This window comes from Lactuca virosa, chromosome 5 (assembly GCF_052849685.1).
Source record: "Lactuca virosa cultivar CGN04683 chromosome 5, Lactuca_virosa_CGN04683_v6, whole genome shotgun sequence".
Classification (NCBI taxonomy): Eukaryota; Viridiplantae; Streptophyta; class Magnoliopsida; order Asterales; family Asteraceae; genus Lactuca; species Lactuca virosa.
Genome location: NC_136430.1, coordinates 409,668,452 through 409,673,231, shown reverse-complemented (window position 1 = coordinate 409,673,231; position 4,780 = coordinate 409,668,452). Strand labels below are relative to the sequence as shown.

The window sequence follows — 4,780 nt, the reverse complement described above, 5'->3', positions numbered from 1 at the left end:
AAACATTAATAAGAAGCTTGGACTGATGTGGTAATTAAATGGGCCAAGGACCTATTCAGTGAGACCCACGCGGTCCGTGTGGATCCACAAACGGTCCGCGTGGATCGTGTTGTGAAGGACCCGCGTTTTTGGCATGAATCTCTACTTTGGGAAGGTTGGTGGATTACTTTTGGCCAGCTTTTGGATCCTGAAATTAGCCCCTTTTTAGTGTAGATTTTGAATAGAGCTCAAGGAGAACACTCTCAAGAACCACTCTATTTGCTCTCAAGTAAAGATTGGAAGAAATTGAAGATTTGGAAGATTTGTGTAATTTCTTTTCATCTTGCAACTTGAATCATGTTTGGTACCTCTAAACTATCTTGTATTTCTTTTATTTTGTCCATGCTTTGCTAGACTTATATTTGGTTGATTAGGATTTAGCCCATGGATGATTGGTTGTTTTGAAGACTTAATCTATCTTGTGTTTGAAGTTTATGGAAATGTTTTCTAGTCAAACATCTTCTTGTGTTTATTTATCCTTGATCATGAGATTTGATGAATGAATGCTTATTCTTTGTTGACAAATTTATTGGTTAAGTAATGAACCCTCAAATTAGTAAGCAACAAATGGTTTCTATGTTTGTTTTCATTTTATTTAAACCATGGAAATGTTTCCTCCATAATGACAATGTAAGTATTTGATTATCTTTTGGACTTGGTAACTCTTAGAACTTAAAGCTAAATGATTTTCACAAGATTATATGCTTCATTGATTTTGTGACTATAATTAAGGGAATGTGTTAAGAGCTCCTCTAACCATTTTAATAACAATGAAGAGTTGAGGTAATTTGTGCTTATGAATTGCTATAGCCAAGTTAAATTAATTCACAAGTATTGTTCCATTTAGTCTAATGATAAGTCAACTATGTCATCCATGTGGTGTATCCCAAAATCAACCAACTTTACTTCATTGAACTTAACCAAATCATTTACTTGTTTAATTGTCATATTTACATTCTAGCTTAGTTTTAATTTTCTCAAGCATTCAAAAAGATAAAAAACCCCCCATTTTTACTTTTACTCTTGTTTTATAAGTACTTGAACAAGTGATTTACATAAAGATTTAAATTGAACCAATATCCGTGGATACGATCCCTTTACCATTATACACTATTTTAGTGTGTAACATTTAGGGTATTTATTTTGTTGGCCTCGACAACCACCAAATTATGGCGTCGTTGCTGGGGATTGGTTTATTTTTAATCAAATTATTTCTCTATGCCCAGATCTCAACGTACAGGTGCTTTGATTTATAACCCGGATATTGAAAAAAAAGCAAGGCGTTTGGCGAAGGAAAAAAGAATAGAACGTGGTCAAATTTCGAATCCTCACGGGGACCCGGAGATTGAAACCGCTTCCTCTAGTGACACCGAACCCAATTCTAGCCTCGACCCTCGCCGAGAAATTCCCGAAACACCACCCTTGCAACAAAATCCACGCATCATTGAACCAATTGCAATGGGGGGCGATAGGGAAGCTCCCGAAAGAACCTTGAGGCAAATGATGGAAACCGATGTTACCCAAACCCCAACTGGTATCAATTACCCCATTTTGGAAGGAGGTTTGGGATTGAACTCAAGTTTAGTTCATCCTCTTCCAAATGTTAATGGATTAGAGAACGAAGACCCTCAAAAGCACTTGAATATGTTCCACATTATTTGCACTAGCATGAAGCCACAAGGGTCAACCGATGACCAAATCATGTTAAGGGCATTCCCCTTTTCATTGGCCGATAGAGCAAAGGATTGCTTATTCTATCTTCCACCAGGGTCAATCTACTCATGGACTGACATGGAAAGAGCTTTTCTTGACAAGTTATATCCCGCTTTAAGAGTTTCAAGTCTTAGAAATGAGATTTGTGGTATCCACCAAGGTCAAAATGAGACTTTCCATAATTATTGGGAGAGGTTCAACGACTTATGCTATAGTTGTCCACAACATCAAATTCCGGAACAAATCCTCATTCAACACTTCTATGAGGGATTGTTGCCAATGGAGAGAAGATTAGTTGATGCCTCAAGTGGTTGAGATGTCTTTAGCAAAACTCCACAACAAACAAGACAACTCTTCAACACCATTGTCTTTAACTCGCCGAGTTCATCCTTGAACTCGTTGAGTCCTTTGATCTTCAAGTCCATATCCACATCCACCTTGTTGAGTCCTCTTCTAGACTCAACCAGATCGATCAGAAACAGAAAAGGTTGGGGAACCATAACCCGACTCACCGAGTCCCATGAATGACTCGTCGAGTCCCCCAAAGTCCATGTCTATCCAGTCGATTTAAGTCGGGCTTAATGCATCCAGAACGTAGATCTGACCTCTTAGGGTCGATATAGCATGTAAAGTCACGAACTTTACATCCATGCATGGGTCTTAAATCTCAAAATGCCCAAAAATGAAGTCTACAAGATGCACCGGGCTCTCATGGCCATAAAGTTGGCACCTTTATGCCATAAGAACCCTCCAAGGTCCAAGATCTGAAGTCATCACTCTCCTATACCCTCTACACCCGAATGTAAATTAGACATACCCCAAAAAATGACAAGATTCAAGCCCTAAAGAGGACCTAACAATTGGAAAGTCAAGGTTGATGCTTTTTACCTCAAACAAGCCGGAAATGTAGCCAAAAATTTGGATCTACTGCCTTCTTCTTGAACCTCCAAGCCTTTCCTTCCTTCTCCAAGCTTCAAATCACAAAAATGGCACCAAAATAGCTCAAGAACACTCACAACTGATTAGGGTTTCGAGAATGGGGTCTGAGGGTGATGGAGGCTAGAGTGGAGGCCACTTAATGTGTTTAAATAGGGTGTAAACCCTCAAATTTAGGGTTTCATCAAGACAGGTCTACTCATCGAGTCGGGGCTTCCGACTCGACGAGTAGACTCTTCCACCCGCTTTCAATCCTTCGCATCTACTCGACGAGTTGGGCCTCCAACTCGTCGAGTCCCTGAGTAAAATACAAAAACTTATAATAAAGAATACATACCGGGAACCGGACATTACAAATCTCCCCCACTTATTTTAGACTTTGTCCTCGAAGTCTGCTACTGCATCTGGAAAAATCTCAGGGTAGTGCTCCCTCATCTCGTCCTCCGGCTCCTAAGTCCATTATGAGCCCTTGCGGTGCTGCCATTGCACCTTCACCAGCTCGACCCTCTTGTTCCTCAGATCCTTCGATTTCCTGTCGAGGATAGCTACTGGTCGCTCAATGTAGTTCAGGCTGTCATCCACCTGAATATCCTCTAGAGGCACCACTGCAGAGTCGTCTACCAGGCACTTCCGCAGCTGGGAGATGTGAAAGGTGCTATGAATCTGGCTAAGCTCGGCTGGCAGATGCAGCCTATACGCCACCTTGCCCACCCGGGCTGCAACCCTGAAAGGCCCGATGTACCTGGGGCCTAACTTGCCCCGCTTCCTGAACCGGATGACACCTTCAGGAGAACCATATCCTCGACCTGAAATTCCAGGTCCGAACGGCGCTTGTCGGCATAACGTTTCTGCCGACTCTGAGCAGTATGAAGCCATCTCCGGACCTGCTGGATCCTCTCCGTCGTCTTGAGTACCACTTCGGTACTCCCCATGACTCTCTGCCCAACCTCACCCCAGCAAATCGGGGTCCTTCACTTCCTCCCGTACAACATCTCGAAGGGAGGACGGTTGATGCTTGCGTGGTAGCTATTATTGTAGGAAAACTCTGCCAAGGGAAGGTAGGTATCCCAGCTACCACCGAAGTCTAAAACACATGCCCGCAGCATATCCTCCAAGGTCTGGATGGTCCGCTTGCTCTGACCATCCGTCTGCGGGTGAAAAGCGGTGCTAAAGTGAAGACGAGTACCAACTCGTCGTGAAACTTCTTCTAGAATCTGGAAGTGAACTGCACGTCTCTATTAGAAATCACGTAGACTGGAACTCCGTGGCGAGCTACTACCTCTCGGATGTAGATATTGGCCAGCTTCTCAGCCGAAATGCTCTCCTGGATCGGTATGAAATGAGCACTCTTGCTCAACCGATCCACGATGACCCAAATCGAATCCACCCCTCGTGCGGTCCTGTGAAGCTTTGTGATGAAATCCATAGTAATATCTTCCCATTTCCACATAGGGACATCCAACGGATGTGTCTTGTCATGAGGCCTCTGGTGCTCGGTCTTGACCTTCCTACATGTCAGGCATCTCTTGACGTACCAGGCTACATCCCGCTTCATGAAGGGCCACCAGTAATCAGGACGAAGATCTCTTTACATCTCTGTCGCCCCGGGATGAATCGAGAATCGGGATTTGTGCGCCTCCTCCATCAAAACCTGGCGCACCCCTCCATGATATGGTACCCACACTCTACGGTGTAGTGTCAACAACCCACGACTATCATAGTCGAAAGAGGAAACCTGACCCATAATACGCTCGCTCTTCCGATGTTCTTCCTTCATAGCCTCCTACTGGGCCTCTCGGATCTACTCCAGAAGCGGAGTCACCACTGTCATCCGTAAGAAAATGTCTCTGATCGGGGCTGCCTTGCGGCTAAGAGCATCGGCCATAACATTGGCCTTCCCCGGGTGGTAGAGGATCTCACAGTCGTAATCCTTCACCACATCTAGCCACCGACGTTGTCTCATGTTCAGATTCGGTTGATCCATGAGGTACCTCATACTCTTGTGATCCGTGTAAATGGTACAACGGACCCTATAGAGGTAATGTCGCCAAATCTTGAGGGCGAAGACAACCGCCCCCAACTCCAAATCATG

At 44.1% G+C, this 4,780-nt stretch overlaps 1 non-coding gene across 1 annotated transcript; it reads right to left on the bottom strand.

Moving 5' to 3' along the window:
- Positions 1 to 1,878: 1,878 nt before the first annotated feature.
- Positions 1,879 to 1,985, bottom strand: LOC145118115 (small nucleolar RNA R71). Its single transcript, XR_013713095.1, has one exon. It is a non-coding gene; the product is annotated as a small nucleolar RNA R71 (small nucleolar RNA).
- Positions 1,986 to 4,780: the final 2,795 nt, after the last annotated feature.